The sequence below is a fragment of the Grammomys surdaster genome, unplaced genomic scaffold, assembly GCF_004785775.1.
Source record: "Grammomys surdaster isolate TR1022 unplaced genomic scaffold, NIH_TR_1.0 147, whole genome shotgun sequence".
NCBI classification, from domain to species: Eukaryota; Metazoa; Chordata; class Mammalia; order Rodentia; family Muridae; genus Grammomys; species Grammomys surdaster.
Window position 1 is genome coordinate 3,401,432 of NW_021604605.1, and position 18,781 is coordinate 3,420,212.

The 18,781-nt window shown below is 37.6% G+C and overlaps 1 pseudogene; it reads right to left on the minus strand.

The window, feature by feature from the left end:
- Positions 1-11,829: 11,829 nt before the first annotated feature.
- On the minus strand, positions 11,830-12,809 carry LOC114619119 (annotated as a pseudogene).
- Between the last annotated feature and the right edge of the window lie 5,972 nt (positions 12,810-18,781).

An 18,781-nucleotide genomic window follows, 5' to 3' on the forward strand; every position in this document is an offset into this window, starting at 1 on the left:
ACTAAAGATTATCCTTTAATAAACTTAGGGCAGCCTAAAGTGATGATTCAAAAAAATATATGAACCCAAACCTATGAAGACTACTTCTAGAAATTCTCCAAGGGCTCTCAAGAGCACCATATACACATTTTAACTCTTTTGTTGCTGAACTTAAGGTAGAATAATAAATGTCAAAGGACTACTGGAGGTATAGGCAACATTATTAGTAGCCAATGGCATTAGAGAAAAGACAAGAGACTTCTTAAAAAGTAAATAGCCCAGGACCATTTAATGGATGTTTGAAGAGTCTGGTACTTCTCATGATATTTCCTCAGGACATCTCTACCTCTCAATGAAATCTCAATGAAATTGTTGATAATGATGACCTAAAATCAACACGAGAAGGACAAATTGTACCAAGAAGAGTCCACATGGAAAAATGAGACTCATCTTAAACATTTGAAGCAATTGGCTTCAATGATGAATATTCTTTGGACTTGCAATTTATTTGGGGCATATATTTGAAAACATGTCTTTTCCTGATGACTGCCAACCAGGAAGACATTACAGTATCTGCCAATCAACATATATCACATTATAATATTTCAACCTGACTTCAAAGAACAGATAAGAATTTTGATGATGTAATCATATCTCTCTCTCTCTCTCTCTCTCTCTCTCTCTCTCTCTCTCTCTCTCTCTCTGTGCATGAGTGAGTGTGTGTGTTGTGTGTATGTGCATGAGAGAGAGATTGAAAGAGGGAGGAGGGAGAGAGAGGAGGGAATTGTTAGTAAAATGCTTGTGAAACTTCTTGCTCTATTCTGACATGACACTCATATAGTCTAGATAGTAACAGTTATTTCTAACATTAAGTTAATGAGATAGCTGTTTTACTGTGTGTATATGTGTGTGTGTTTGTGTGTGTGTGTGTGTGTGCACATACAGAAATTGTTATCAAGAGCTAGAATCTGAAAGTCCAAGGAGTTTATTAGGGCCACACTTTACACAAAAAGAATGTATTCAGTCAGACATTTTAACAGAGAGACTTCCAGAAGAAAACAGTTTCCAACAAGAAAAGAAGGTATTGGCAAGTAAAGGTCATTTTTCCAGGTTTCTAATGAAGTCAGGGAATTTCCTCTCACCTTGTTACCAATAATATCCTACTTTAGGAGATGGGATACAAAATAATGACCTCCCAAGGAGCTCTTATTCACTGATTTTTAATAACTCCCCCTGAGCCCATCTTCTAGTAAAGTTCTTTGTAGTTAAAAGGCCTTTAACTATGTCACGTATGACCAATTAAAAATATCTACTTTTTATTGAATGAAGTGATAACTTCTTAATCCCAATAATTAGTAGGCAGATGAAGGAAAGACTGAAAGATGCAGATTACTGACTGTAAGAAAATGATGTAACTATAAAATTAGCTGTAATTACATAGCAAGCTTCTAAGGAACTGTGCTGTGTGTATATGTGCGTGTATATTTTATGAAGACATTTCTATGAATGATGTTGCTTATCCATATTGATACATATATATCTTTGCACATATAATGATAAAAATTACAGCAAAATGACCTGGGCCTTCGAAATTTGTCTTCTATATTGATATATGCATTTGGATGGAGTATCTTCTTCCAGGCAACTAAGCATGCAATGCCATGGTCAACCCCATTTATTCTTGGGTGCCTCCTTTATGCCAGGTCTCTGTCTCATCCTGAAGATCCCCCTACCTCCTCACACCCAGCAGTTTCAAATTTCCATTTATTTTCATGGCCATTTGGACATCTCTCTTGTCCTTCACCACTACAACTGATCCTGAACACACCCCATCCCCCTCCACATCCCTTCTGCCTCCCAGTTCCCTCCTTCCATCTGCTTCTATTTTATTTCTCCTTCTAAGTGAGAAGTCAAGTATCCTCTCTTGTGTATCCCTTCTTCTTTGGGTCTGTGGAGTGTAGTATGGTACTTAAGTTTATGGCTAATATCCATTTGTAAGTGAGTACATACCATGTATGTACTTTTGAAACCAGGTTACTTCACTCAGGATGATATTCTTGAGCTCCATTCATTTGCCTGCAAAATTCATGATGTCTTGGTTTTTAATAGCTGAATGGTTTTCCATTATGTCGATGTGCCACGATTTCTTTATCCATTCTTCAGTTGAGTGACATCTAGGATGTTTCCCGTTTCTGGCTATTACAAAGAAGGCTGCAATGGACATAGTTGAGCAAATGTCTTTGTGGGATATTGAAGCATCTTTGGATGTATGCTCAGGAGTGGTATAGCTAGATTTTGAAGGAAAACTATCCCCAGTTTCCTGAGAAACCACCAAACTCATTTCCAAAGTGATTGTACAAGTTTGCACTCCCACCAGCAATGAATAAATGCTCCTTTTGCTCCAAATTCTCAGCAAGAGATTTTGATCTTAGCCATTTAGTTGGGTGAAAGATGGAATCTCAGAATTCTTTTGATTTGCATTTCTCTGACGAGTAAGGACTTTGAACATTTCTTTAAGTACTTCTAAGCCATTCAAGTGTTTCTTGTCTTGACCATCAGCCTTTCTGTTCCACGACAATGTTTAGCATCAACATGGATACTATGGGTCAATCCTGTCTCCCTTAGAGATTACTCAGGTTATCTGATTCTGCCCTCCTGTCCAGCCCAGAAATCCCATTACTGTGTCCTGTGGTTTCAATGAGAACTACTGCATGTTCTTTGGTCCATTCCAGCCAGAGTGCCTTGCTTGAAACTGACTTAATGATCCTGATTGTACAACACTAAGGACAAGTACTGATAGAACCAGGAAGAGAAACAAAGAGAAAAGGTGGGACTATAAGGCTTTGTGTGATGTAAAAACCATTCTCCCTTGGGAACAGGAAGATCCAGGCTGCTAGAGAGGCTGCCTGAAGTGAGGATTGCTTATTTGGGGTACAAGAAGCTTATATGTTACATACAGGGACTTTGGCCTAGTGGGAAAATCAAGTAAAAATATAAACTGAGAACCAAGGTGAGGTTCATGAATGAGAAGAAGAGTAAAAAAGAAAATATTGAGTATCTTGGAGTATGACTCTTAAGTGAGCCAAAATGCCCCAATGTCATCTCTAAGAACATGTCATGTAGTCATTAACTCAAGATTGACTGTCAGCCAATTCCTTCAACACATACTGGGCACATTCTTCAATCAGAATACCACTGCTTCTCTCCAAGAGTTTGTATTATTAAAACAGACCAAGTGAAAAAGTTCTTGTTCACATGAGAAACATAACAGTAGATACAAGAGAAGGCTTCTTCAAGAAATAGAATTAAGCAAACAGTAAAGAGGGGAATGAATATTTAACAGACACCCACTTGGTTTGGGGGGAAAGAAAAAATACCTTGCTTGGAATAGAAGGATTTTTATGATTAGGGTTCAGTTTCTCAGGTCTCCGTTTTCATTGCTGTGAACTATACAATGAATGTACACTCATGTTAGATCAATCACAGTAGTTTGGATATGAATACTCTCTTTATTTTCAGACTATTACAGATGGTGATCACTTTCTGTAGAATGTCTTCCCTAGGCTCTACCCACAAAAATCAATCTATTTATCTTGATTGGGCTCAGATAACATCTCCTTGGGGAAGTCTTTCTTTATTCTGACCACTACTTCTCAGAGTGTTTTGAGTGTCTGAATTCATTTTATGGTCTTATTCTAACCAAGTGTGATAGGAGTCTGCCATCTAACCAAGGTTGGTTCCCTTTTGAATCAAAGAAACTGTGATTTTCTCCTAGCTTCTGGTAAATTTCTTATAATCTTTGAAACTGCTTAGCATGTATACATATTGGCCTGATTTATACCTTCATGATCATATGCCGTTCTCTTTTTGCATATGTCTATCCCTGTGTCCAGTATTCTTCTTATATCCAAGTCCTGGTCATAATGAATTACAGAGCATCCACGTGAACTCATTTTAACCTGATAACCACAGTAAAGGTAACCTTGATTCTATTTCAAATATTGAACATTAAGACTTGAGCATACCCTTATTTGGGGAGGGGCACAATTCAAGTGATAATGAGGTCTCTTTCTCATCACTTCCATAGATCCCTGTCATTATCGTAGCATTAATCAACCTAATTATAACTATCTATTTTTAATTGCCTGTCTGTTCCATCAAGCTTCACATGCTATAAGAGCAGAAATTATTATTTATTTACTATTATATCCTTAATACTTGAAACAAAACCAAGAACATAATAGGCATTCACTACATATTTGTCATAATATTAATGTCACCCTTTTGATGAGATACCAATGTTTTTCATGTGCTCTGGACATTGGAGATTTATGGTTTTGCAGGGACTGTGTCCTTATATCTCTGTCTTATTCACTTTCTCTCACTTTAGTAATAATCAAGGCCAGACAGAGTTTTTCTAGCCACAAGCCCTCATTGCTCCATTTAAACACTTACCTTCCATCTTTAAACCAAACCCTGAGGCTCATAAAGTCACTGGACAATATTACTTAGCACAAAAAGTTTAAAAGAAAAAATGTTAACCAAACATTTTCTACTTGGATTATAAAAGTAGCATCTTCCCTTAAGATTCCTGTTCTAGTTCTGACAATAGTTATTCTTTTTCCAGGGTCAAATTTCTCCAAAAGATTGGCTACGCCAATTGGCTACACCAATTGGTTTTACCAATTTGCCATTCATTTACACCACTCCAGTATAACTCGACACCCATCACTACTAAGAATTTCTTTCCTGAAGCAGTCAGTGATGTCCAGGTTATCATATATAAGGAACTCCTGTTTGTAGGTAGCTTATTTCTCTGTTAAATAGACCAGCATAATTTGCTGGGTTCTTCTTCAGATATGTTTTTCTAAGTGCATGTTTTGCTTCCTACTACTCTATCTTACCCTCATCTACTGGATATTCTTTATCTACATGATGTCTAAGTGATGGAGTTTCTATGATTCTATTTTTGGGTTTCTTCTCCCTCTAAATTGTTTCTTTTCGTGATAGCACCCACTTTCATGCTTTTAAATGCCACCTACATGCTGATGACTTCTAAATTTATATTTTTGAACTATCTATCACTCCAGATTTCCATCAGTGTATTTAATTACCTACCTGACATCCACTGCCAAATCAGAACATTCTTGTACAAAACTAAATGCATCATTTCTCCTTTCCTGCAAACTTGGTCTTACTCTGGAATTCTATATCTCAAGTGAGTAGTACACTCATGTATTCAACTCACAACTACTAAAAATTAAGTCATTATTGATGCTTCCTTCACATAAATCATCAAAAAAACCACACCACTATATTCACTTGGAAATATATCAAATACAGTCTGTTTTTCATCCCTGCCAGTATTCACCTAGCCTACACTATCATAATCCCTGACCAACAATAGTGTAATTGTGTTCTAATTAGTTTATGAACACCTATTAGCTCTCTACTGACATCAAACATTATTCTTTGCCCAGCAGCCAGTGAGGTCTAAAAAAACACATAAAGTAGGTCATGTTATTCTGCTAGAAACCATTCAAGAATTACAATCTCACAGTGAAGTCCAATGAAGCTCTAAATTAACCTATTGCTTTCCAGTCTTAGCTCTGACTCTCTCCTTTGACCAGTAGTTTCTAAGCATACCTGTATTTTTTTTTATTCCCAGAACTCTAAAGTTTCTATTAGAATATACTTTGTTGTTAGTTCTTCTCCCTGCTACCCCATGCAATGTTTTAGAAACTATTTTTTATACAATATGTTTCGACCATGATTTTTCCCTCCTTAAATTTCTCCCAGATCTTCCTCACTTCTCTAGACACACAGCTTTATGTGTTCTCTCTGTCTCTCTCTGTCTCTCTCTGTCTCTCTTTGTCTCTCTCTGTCTCTCTCTGTCTCTGTCTCTCTCTCTGTGTGTGTCTGTCTCTGTCTCGCTCTGTGTCTCTGTCTCTGTCTCTCTCTCTCATCTAACATTTACTCTTTGCTGGATAATTCTTGTTTGTCTGTTGGTTCCCTTTTCAGATGCTATATCTGCAGAAAATCCTTCTCTGATAGTCTCAATATGACCCAGGTAAATTACCCTCATTATGTGCCTTCCTAGAATCCTGGACTCTTCTTTTTACAGTACTTATGACAATATTAATCTCTTGCGGGATTATCATGGTATAGATGGCACATAAAATCAAGACCGTAATAATAGTTTATTTAACAAGGGTAGAAAACTACTCAGGAATTAACTTAAAAATATTTGTTCAAGATTTCCTAGGGCAAGCATTCTTCTAAGTACAAAAGACACAGTAGTAAGATTCATAGTGCTAGACGTATACCTAGTAAGACAAACTCATGTATATTTCAGTAAAAAGACCTGGAAGAGGAATAGTAAATCCAATAAAAATTTTGGTTGACTAAATTAATCTAGACAATATGATAATTCTTTAAACTTGGGCATACTGTGATTCTTATAGCAATAGGAGAGCATCATTTGGCTCTACAATGCAATAGATGAAAAAGGACAAATCTTTCTGAAGAAGATAACGATGAATCTAAGGGTCAAAAAGATAAAACCATGTTATCTAGGCACTGTATAAATAGGTATGGGTGTGATTATGAATCCACAACAATGATATAATAAATTGTGAGATGCAGCCTGGTAGAAGGTGAGATTGGAGAAGGCAGGAGTAAAGCCACGGAAAGCACTGTGTCCCAGGTTAAGGAGCTTGTGTTTCTTTCTACATAAGTGTCAAGTACCTACTGTATACAGGACACTATGCTAAGCACAACTTCAAATGACTGTCTTTCTCTGTCTTTAAAGGGTTTACAATTTCATGAAAAGATAGAACCTATAAACAAAAGTTTTCAGAATAGTAATGCTCCACATTAAAGAAGAAGAATAAAGTCCTTCTCTGGGGGAAGGCATAACATACAGTCAGTCATAAAGGGTTCTAAGAGAAAGTGAAGCTACTTGCCTTTTTCATCAATTACGTGTCCCACTAAGATGGTTTTGGGCCATTCTGTTAAATAGTTTTACACTAATTCTTTTTTTAAATTAAGATAAATAGGAAACCTGGAGTTTCACTTTGACACCTCATGGGTAGTTCTTTCAAGATCTACATAGTCTGCAATGTTAAAACATAAATGTCAAACACGTTGACACCATGGCTATTAAACGATAATATCTTTGAGCTTGGAAACTGTCTACATTGTTCATTATTCACATAGCACAATTCACAGATAATATTAGGCTTTCAATAAATGTTTTGATTGAACAAATGAATCCATGTATTCTCTCCCTTTTCAGAGTAGAATCCTTTTTAAAATTTTTCTTCTCTCTTAAAATGTGTAGCTTTAATATGCCACTTGATAATATTCACTAACTGATACCAAAGACAAAAGAAATAGAAACACATGTGAGTCCAGCAAGACAAACTCAGGTATACATCAGAAAAAGATCTGGGAGAACAGAAAGGGGGAATGAAAATGAAGTAGGTAGCTACAAATGTTAAAGGCAACTCAATTTGGGGGAAAAATGCTCTAAGCAATCCACGTCCAAGACATTTCTGCAATTACTTAAGGCATACTTCTTTAAAACTAGTCCACAAGTGGGTTTCCATTTTCTATTATGCTTTATCTTTGTTATTCTAGGCCAAGTAAAGGTGCAGTATCATCAATCATGTAACACAGTCACCTTCCTGCCATAATTTAAGCCTGCATGTTGAATGGAATGAGTATGGCATATTCATCCCTCCTCAAACTGCACCATATTCTAGTTTGTTTTATTCATTCTCCCACTTTCTTCTTCACCAAAGCTTTTGACTTGCTACTTTATATGTATGTACTTGCAACCCTACTCAATACTCCCAGCTCTTTCTTTGTGTATTATAAATCATAATATATTTGCCTTCTGTTTTTTTATTCCAGGAGTAGAAACTGATCTCAGAGCTTTGTGCTTGGCATGCAAGTGGTCTATCGCTGAGATGAATCCTAACCGTGCTCCTTTTCATTTTATAATTTACAAAACTCCTAGTACCAGTGTAGGATATTTCTCTATAAGCTGTTGGTCACTTAAGTCCTAGAGCCCCTCAAAATGCTATAGGCTATGTACAATGTTCTTGGTTTCCCACTAGAAGATTCTAAGACTCTATTGCTAAAGAAGCCACATAAATGAGTTGCTGGACATTGAGAAAATCAAGCTGGATCTGAGCTGGAAGTTTCTTTCTGGTTAGATACCTTTCCTAGTACCAGGTAATACATAAACTGCTGGAGGAGAAAAACTCATCAATGCTCCTATCCAGCTGTGGGCCTCATGAGCTATAATAATGACCTGCTATCAAGATATGCCCACTAGTACAATAGTAAAACTATTACTGGGGTAACCAGCCACTCTGTGATTGGATTTGAGGCTTGCTCCACAAGAAGAAATTAATTTCTGATAATACACAATCAGTACCCACAGCTGGGGAGGCCATTAGCCTTAGGGGAGAATCAACTACTGTTCTATTTTTTTCATTAATTAATTTATTTATTCACTTTATATCTAGATTGCAGCCCCCCCTCCTCTCCTCTCCACCCCATCCTCACAATATCCTCCTCCATTACCTCCTCTTCTTGTCCTCGGAGAAGGAAAAGTCCCCCTTGGGTTCCATCCTGCCCTGATACATCAAGTCATAGCAAGACTAGGCACATCCTTGCCCACTGAGGCCTGACCAGGAAGTTGAGCTAGTGAAAGGGAATCCAAAGGCAGGCAACAGAATAAGAGACAGCTCCAGCTCCACTTGTTAGGCAACCTACATGAAGATCAAGCTGCACATCTGCTAAAAATGTATAGGAGACCTAGGCTCAGCTCCTACATGCTCTTTGGGTGGTGGTTCAATCTCATTGGCCCTTCATTGCTAGTTAGAGTACAACTTGTACCACTACTTTGAAAATCAATGTGGTGGGTTTCAGAAAATTGGAAATAGTCATACCCCCAAAGACCCAGTAATACTACTCCTGAAAATATACCTACGACATGTTCCACTAAACCACAGGGACACTTGCTCAACTATGTTCATAGCAATTTTGTTCATAATAGCCAGAAACTAGAAACAACCTAGATGCCCCTTAACTGAAGAATGGATAATAAAAATGTGGTACATTTACACAGTAGAATATTATCCAGCTATTATAAACAAGGACATCAAGAAATTTGCACACAAATGGATGGAACTAGAAAATATCATCCTGAATGAACCTAACCCAGACCCAGAAAGACCAATAAGGCATGTACTCACTTATAAGTGGACATTGGACATAAAGTACAGGATAATCATGCTACAATCCACAGACCCCAAAAAAACTATTATGGAGGACTCAAGGGAAGATGCATGAGTTTTCTCACTCAGAAGGGGAAACAAAAATAATCATAGGAGGTGGATGGAGGGAAGGATCTGGGTTGGAGTGGGAATGAACAGGGGAATGGTGATGGAGATCAGGTGTGGAAGGGAGGGGGCAGGAAAAGGCTGAGAGAGAGAACAGAAATTTGTAGGAGACATCTCTGGGACTAGCAGGAGGCCTGGGACTCAGGAGTAGGGTAGGATTCTGGGATTCTATGGTGGGAGCCTAGATGAGACTTCTGCCATCAGGATATATAAAGACTGAAGTGGCCACCTCCTGTAGCTAGGAGGGACTTCCAGTGGAGGGAAGGGGACATCAACCCATCCACAAAGTTTCTGACCCTAAATTTGTTCTGTCACCTACTGTTGTTATGTTAAATAAGCATGCTATGAAAGTTCCCTTTAAATGTTCATGTTTACATGCATAAATTCATTATGTTCTCAGCCTTCGATTCTTTTTGCAGTAGATGGTGATTAATGCAGAGATTCACAAACACCAAAGAACAGAGAATGAGGGACTGTTGAATGTTAGGCCTAAACTGGAAAGCTACATCACCAAGGCTCAAGGAATGTCATGAAAAGAAGGGGTAGAAAGAATATAAAAGCCAGATGTTGGGGAGGAGTGGAATGGGAATCTTTAGGACAGAGTGTGGCAGTCACACACATTAACTCAGAACATGTGGTTACCTGCACAAAACCTGAACAATATCAAGGTAGTCAAAGCTCCAACACGAATCAAGCAGGAGCTCATAAGGCCCCACACATTTACTGGGAGATTATGAACAGTTAGTACATTCTTGGAGAAGGGTATTATTTTCATTTTAAATCTTTTAACATCTATAGTAGTTTTATTTATTCTTTGAATTTTCATGCATTTATACCATGCATTCAGATCATATCCATCCATCATTACCTTCTTCCAATTCCGCATAATTCTCTCCACCTCATATCCTTCCCAACTTAGTGTCCTCCCATATTTTTTTTTTGTTGTTGTTATTGATAACACCCTGAGTCAAAGCCTTCTTGTCCTCATGTGCGTGGGTATGGGACAACCACTGAGGCATGGGCAATTGACTAGCAGCCATGTGTGCCAAAGGAAGTGACTTTCCTTCCTTCATCAGCCATCCACTGTCAGTAGCATCTCTAAGAATGGTGGAGCCTTGGCATCCTCTCCAAATTCATGCTGGGATTTTGACTGGCTTGATATGGTGCATGTAACCACAAAAGCTATGAGAAAATGTGTGCAATTCCCACACCATCCCCTGAAGTCAGCTTTTCACAGCTGTCCTCTTCACCAGCCAGCTCTTAAATTCCTTCTTCCCACTCTTCTCTGTGTTCCCTATGCCCCAGTGGGGGTAATACAGATGTCTCACCTAGGGCTTAGCACTCAGAGTGTCTTATCTCCCATAAACAGTAATGTGTCTCTACACTGACCCACTTTAAAAAAAATCCTTTTGCAAAGTGGAAAGCAACACATATCTGTTAAGTATATACATAAATATTTAGAGATCATTTGTCAGCATAACTATTTAATATGAGAACAACAACAGGTCTCTTTAGAACTGATAATCTTTCGAGTTATGAACTTAATACCAGGTTTACTGTGCTAGACATGGAATTTGTCTCATGGAATGGGCCTAGTATCAAGTAAGAAAGCAAATGGTTAGCCTCATAACTGTCATGTCATCAATGGCTGACTCAATGCTAGATACTATGTGCTACAATACTGACCTGTCTGGCCAATATCCTGTATCAACAGAGGTATCATTTTCTTTAGTGGTATAGCTATTATTAATTTAATATTAAATTAAAATTATTTAATTTTCCAGTAAATAATTCTTCATTCATACTCATACAAGGAAACATAATTAAACACCGTGGGCTACAAATAGACAAACAATCATAGACACAGATTTGAGAAGAATAGCTTCAGTATGAGAAAGAAAAGGGGATGAGAGAGTTAAATGGGGAGAAATGAAGAATATGTTGTATACACAAATATTAAATTTTCTAAAAATAAAAAAATACACAAAATTCAGTAAAGACTCAGTGGGACCAAAACAAGGGTTGTCACTTTTGTATTTTTATTGACATTTATCATTTGTAATATTATTTGGTTTTCCATGTTATATTTCAATGAATGGGAATAAAATACAAGCACATATCAGTTCTTACCTCCTAGGCTACGCTCCTGGAGATACTAGATGCATCAGTTCCATATTATGTGTCTCACTAAGCACTCTTTCCTGTAAACTAACAAGCATTTATTTCCTCTTGTAATGTAAATATACTCAAGGAAACTAGATTATTCCAAGCATATTAAGAAAAACTTGTCCTTAAAATAATGATTTGGGGGTTTAGTAATTAGAGTTACAATAATCATAATCTACGCTGTTTTGCTAGCCTCACTAAGACTTCCATGATGATTGGAAGATGGGTTTTACTTCAGATTGCTGTCATTTCAATTGGTTAAGTAAAGCTAAAAATCACAGAACCGAATTTCAAATTTTATCAGCGCCTCCTTGACATCTTGGTTTCTGAGGCTGTAGATGAGAGGGTTACACATTGGGGTAATAACAGTGTAGAACAAAGAGAAGGCCTTGTTGAGAGCCGGCACCTGGCTAGCCAATGGTACAGCGTAGACCAAGATTAAAGTCCCATAAAACAAGATCACAACCACTAGATGAGAAGAACAAGTGGAGAATGCCTTTTGCCTGCCAATAATGGAAGGTATGCTCAAGACCACTGCAAGAATCTTCCAGTAAGAGGCTAAAGTTAGTCCAAAGGGGATCAGGGTTACCAGGGATGTTAGACTCATGCAGACTAGGTTGACCAGATAGGGATCAGAGCAAGAGAGCTTCTGCAGAGGTTTCAAGTCACAGAAGAAATGGTCAACCTCATTGCCTCCACAGAAATTCAAGCTGGATAGCATAGCAGCCTGGAAGGCAGCTGCCACTGAGAAGCCACAAAGCCATGAGACAATTGCTAGTTCCACACATCGGGTTCCATGTAATAATGTTGAATAGTGCAGGGGCCAGCAGATAGCTAAGTACCTGTCATATGACATTACTGCCAGGAGATAACACTCAGTGCTTCCCAGGGACCCAAAAAAGTATAACTGAATTATACACCCTACCATGGAGATCATCTTATGTTCCCGCAGTAAGTCCACAGCATCCGGGGTACAATATTGGATGTATAACAGACCTCTAGGCATGAAAGGTTTGCAAGAAAGAAGTACATTGGAGTCTGGAGTCCTTGATGAGTGCATACCAGTACCACAAGAAGAAGATTAGCAGAAACTGTGACTAGATAGACAATACCAAATACCACGAAGAGCAAGGGATTCAGTTCCTTGAGGTCTCCAAACCCTAATAGAAAAAACTCAGTTACCATCATAGTGGTATTTTCTGGCCCCACTGCAGACACGTGCTCGCTAGAGAGTCTTAGTTTCTCCATACCAGTATGTCAGATCATTCAGTCACTCAGATTTCCTATGTGATCCATTTCCATTAGTGGTTAGAATGCTGCACTGATGGGCTGTTTCTTGACTTTGGTTCCTCTTAGAGCCAGTTAAGTTTGCCTTTGGGAAGCTAGTTCTAGAAATCAACTGATCTGTCATGTAAGTAGAAAATGAAACAAGAATGAGGAGTCTGAATAGGAATAACAGCCTAGTGAAAATTGATTCCCAATCCTGAAGGAACAAATTATACAGTGAGTAGGTTAACACCTGTAAATCTGAAAGAGCAAGCTGATACCCTCAAATTCCCATTCAGAGGAGATGCAGAGAGACTGTGATTAGAATCTGTCATTTTCACAGAAGAAATTCACAAGGAAAATCCTTGCTAAATATTGACAATTCCAAGAAATGATAGCTCTCACAGCAATACATATTTGCAGCCTTCTTGAGTAAAGCATGAAATAAGGGGTGAAAAATCAAGACTGTTGCAAACAAGCATTTTATCAGTGCTACGGGACCATCCATGCTTATTTGGAACTGTCATCCCTGTTTCAGTTGCTTGAGAGAGTAGGCTGAAAGGAAAACCTAGGTGTATACTCTAAAGGAGAATAATGACTTTTATTTTAAAATATTGCCTTATAAAATGTTGGGACTTATGCTTAAGTAGGAAGCCTTGAAGATGACACTTTAAACTACAGTTAGATTCATATTACACATGCCTATGCAAAACCATGCATGCATGCACACACAGGAACACATATATCTTGATGCATTCAAGTATTCAAAAAGAAAGGGCACATATATAATCCTTGTTCTGACTTCAAATTTGTGTTCATGGTGTCAGCCAAGTGAAATATTTGCTTCACAGAACTTGCCTGTCATTTGGAGATAATGACTATGGGTTAGATCACCAGACACAAATAAATAGGCTTTCCGTATTTATTCGCAACAAGAGAAAAGAAATTAGTATGTTTTCTTTTTTCTTCAGCTTTTATTAGTGGTCTGTTTCCAAGGTGTTGTTGGGATAATAATGGAGGACATGAACTTCAACACAACACTGCCTGAATCAAATCTCACCCTCTCTATGTATGACTGCACAAACTCAGTCATGTTACTTTACCTCTCTCGACCCTCAGTTGTCTCCTTTGAGAAATACATGTGATGAGAAGAGTCTGTGACATATAGCAACACCAAATAAGCAACAAATACTTTTGTTTACATGGGTAAAATATAGAAAACAACCCAATAGAAGAATTAACTAACATTACTGATCTCTTCATATTGAAATATAAAAGAGCAATATAAATGCACAGAAGGGAAATTGTATCTTTTTCCTACCTTGAAACTTTCATTTACATTTATTTATTTAGGGTCTATGTGTATATGAACATGTCCCATGGCACATGTGTACAGATTAGAGGATATTTTGTGGAGGTCTGTTCTCTCCCTCTACCATGTGAGTGCTAGGAATCAAAACCAGGTCATCTGGCTTAGCAGCAAGCACATTAATCCACTGAGCCATCTCACAAATCCTGTTACTACTTCTTAAATATTACCTATGATCACTTAATTTTAACACTTAATTTAACCTCAAGATAATTTCAAATGCCATTAGTATAAACTAATGTAGCTATGTAGGGCTTTGATGAGATCATTTATATAAAGTGCCCACCATTTAGAAAATATTCAATAAATCAGATCTAATAACAATACTAACAATTTGCCTAATGTTATCAAATGAATATATAGCAGACTGAATATGCACAGCCCCATGTGATTCCAACATGCATGATCTTTCTACCACACACCTGGACAAAGTACCTTCTATAATTTACATGAGTGGGAATCTCCACATGTGTTCTGTTTTTGTACAAAGGTATTTTAGAAATTTTCTATCTAAAAGAATTAAAAGGCCAGCTCTCCACAATGCTCTTGTACCTTTTAGTTAGGCTTTCTCCTCCACAACTATTCTGTACCAGTTCCTCACCACACACAAGCTGTGGGCACCCACACTGCTCTCTTTGTTCTTTTGGCTTCCACTCTTGTCCAGCTCCTGACCCTGGCTTCAACTTCCACTTTGAGGGGGAACTCGTGGTTTTCATTGGATGTTCTCAGTACAGACTCCTTCCTCCTCCTCAAAAGCTTTGGCTGAGTCTCATTCTCCATGGTTTCTTCAAAACTGAGAGCATCATTAACCATTTCTTTCAACAAATCCTTAGTCCATTCTGTTCCTACTTTCCCTTCTTTCTGAACTTTTATTTTTGGCTTGCAGCACATATCAAACACACCATATAATATTGATACATTAAATTTAAATTGAATATTTTTCTAATGTATGATCCATGAAAGCATAGATATCTCCCTTTTATTCACCAATGAATCCCTATTTCTTAGAATATTGCCTTGTAGAGAGAATGTTTTCTTCATAATTTACTAAGATAATACGGCAGGGTGAATAGGATGTTGTCTCTGAAGTGAAACAGAACTGTGTTCATTTCTCAGTAACATTCCCAGATGGGACCTTGGAACACTTAGATGTGCTCTCACTTCTTAACAAAAAAGCTTCACGGTACCTCTTAGATGTCTCCAAATATCCACTTCCTCTTCTATATCATGGGTTTAGAAAGTGTTTTTCTTAAAAGCCAGAAAGTAACATTTTAAGATTCTGGAGCCAACCTTTGTATTTGTTACAAGTATTTCTTGCTGTAATATTGAAGAAACAGCATAGATAATACAGAAAGGAAAGGGAGTTCTTATGTTCCACTAAAGCATTATTTACAGGCTGGCCAGATGGCCTAGCAGGTAAAGGTGCTCAGTTCTAAGCTTGGCAATTTGAGTTAAACCCGAGAACCTACTTGGTAGAAAAAGAGTACAGACTCCTGCCAGTGTTCCTCTGAGTTATATACACACGAAATGAATGTTATTTTTTGTTAAAACAAAACTTAGAAATTTAAACTAATCTTAGACCTTGCGGGTGCTTATAGATATCACTACCTATCAGAAGCCCACATTCACCTCTGCAGTTGACTTGAACTAATAGCTATTAACAGGATGAGATATATAGCTTCTAGACTGTTTCAAAAAAGGAAATGTCCAAATCATTAAATTCCCCTTTTCATTCTTTCTACTGAGTGGGATAGAGACCTTGAATTGGGAGTCTAATCCTGGAGATAAATATATTGCTATTTTTTCTGTTACTAAATATTCTGAGTCCTTTGTTACAATATCCTAGCCTTAAGTTAGCTAATACATAAGTTTAAACTAACCCCTCAGAGATATTATGATTAATTAGCACAGCAGTCCATGCAAAACACTTAGTATCATAGTTAGTACAAAGTAAATAGATTTCAGTATGATTTTATTAGTAGTAACTTCATCCTTCCCATTTCCTTCTTGTCTGTGATATATGTCCTACACAGTGACATTTCAATCAATAGGTAGGAGTCTGCATACATGCTGATGGTCCCATATGGTTACACTATCTAACAATGCTGTGGCCATCTTAGTTTATGTGAGCATACTTTATGATATGACACAATGGTGGAATCACACAATGATGCAATAACCAGCAGAACATATGAACATTATTAAAGAGCATGATTTCTAGTTTACCCACACCAGTTATGTTTAGATAGGTCCAAATACCTCTGGGAAGGCTCCAGCAACTCATTTTCTTCTTGGACTCAACAACTTTCTCTTGTAAAAAGAGAAATTAAAGCAAACCACCCAAGTTTTCCTTTGATCGTGAAATTTAAGTAACATACTTGATTGAATATAACTTTTTACATTCTTAACAAGCTAGACAAGCAATCAATCTTCAAACTTGAATTTACAAGGCTGGAATGTTTGGCAATATTTTCAGATATTTCTGGTTATTGCAACCTGAATGAGCACTACTGGAGGCATCTAGGGATAGAGGCCAGAGATCTTGCTCAGTTCTCTACAATCCACACAGAACAGTCCCCACAGCACATAATTTTCCAGTATAAAATATAAGTAGTGTTGCTTTCAAATCCCTACAGGTACACAGACAAGGAAAATTTCCAATTTCCATATAGATGTTTCTGGCAAATCAATCTGTTATTAATCTGCCTGAGGTTGAAGAATCATTCTGGTTCTATTTTCTTGCTACTTCTTTCAAATTCCTTCTTCCAAAATGTATAAGAGAAAGGTCTACCTATCAGGTAACTTGAATCTTAGTAAGAATGTGATCATTTTCTTCTCTGAGATTCCAGTGCACAGCAGAAAAGAAAACTTAAGATATTGATGCTGTGGTTTTGTTCCTGGTTCTAGTTAATACTTTGCCTCTTAGTAGCTGAATACCTACTTATATGCTTATTGAAGACTTTGGGATTCCTGGCTATAGCCATCTTTGTTGAAATTACATTTTACAAACATATTTTTGTTAAGACCTTTAATAGAATGATCAAAAGAAAAGTTTTGAGTATAAAAATATGTTTGGTGTTAGGATAAAATGCTGTAGACAAAGTGGATGTAAGTATGGATTCCATAAACAAAGGTAGGTGGTAAGCACCTGACTGTTAAGAACTTGTTCATTTAAATTTTAATATGTGGTGGTGTATATTGAACCATGATCATGCCCAGTTGGAAGCCACTGAAGATGTTCAAAGAATGAAGCAAGAGTTTAATTTTAAACTGTCAATATTTACAAGGTTAGAGAAAGTATACAGTGTGTACATTTGTTTGAACTCACGCTGAAAAAAAAATTCAGATGTCAACTTAAAAACGTGTAGGGAAGGGGGCAGAGGAAAGTACAAAGTTGAAATAGCCAGGTTACTGCTGAATCCCCTTTGTGTCCTTTCCTGCTTGATGAAAAAAACAGAAAGAGGAAAAACCCCAGTCACATCGAGATGTGATTTAAATGCAGCAGCAAGTCTTACTGCACAAGACTGGTTCTCTCATCCTGCCAGCTAGATTCTAAGGGTTTTTTTTCCCCTGTTCAAGAAGTTCTTCACGCTCCCTCAGCCTTTCTTTCAAACCAACAGCTATTTTTTCCCCTTTTATCAAATAATGACTCTCTTAGTCATCGCTGCAGGTTTCCTGGACTTGTACAACCTGCTTATGACTCAACCTGCTTTTAGTGAGTGGGCCTCTAGATACAAGCCACGATTATCAGGCAGAACTTTGAAAAATATATTAAAAAGAAAAGTTTTAAAACAGAGTTATGGGGTGGCATATGCATGTGTGTGCATGCATGCACACACATGCCTATGCCCACACAGCATTTGTATTCATGGAGAAGTTATCTTCCTATGCTGGGAGGACTATGGAAAAATGGACAAATCCGTCATGCAAATTGATCTTATTTCCTGTTATTGATGGCAAATGTGAAACTGGTGTGTGTGTGTTTGGTTACCCAAGGATGGAATTTAAGAAGCATGTGTAACCCCACACACACATACACACACATACATCACACAGGGAGAGAGAAAGAGAGAGAGAAACAGAAAGAGAGATAAAAAGACAGGGACAGAGTGAGCAGATGGTGGAAGTGTAGTACAGGGGAAAAAGTACATGACATCCAGCAGCCTGATCCTACACTCACACTGACGTCAAGGAACACAAGCCTAAAATAGAAATGACAGGCAGCAAAATGGTTCATATTCACCCCGATTGGTTTGCAGAGCATAGACCTCCTGTGAGTTCTGATCTGGTAAACATCAACCTGTTCCCTAGAATTCTGGCCTTCCACTTGATCCTTTCTTGTTAGAAAACACCTTATCTACACCTTGAATCAAGAGAAGAGATATTCCCTTAAGCCTTTTCTTAGAACCAATCTACAAATACTGTTTTAGCATTTGTGTTGATCTTTTACTAGTTGTGTGGCCTTGAGTGATATTGGTACCCTCTCTCAGATATAGTCTTTTTAGCACTAAACTAAAAATAATGCCATCTCTTTTTCTCAAGCACAAAATGAATGGTGAGGCTTATGTGAGTTATCATTGTAATG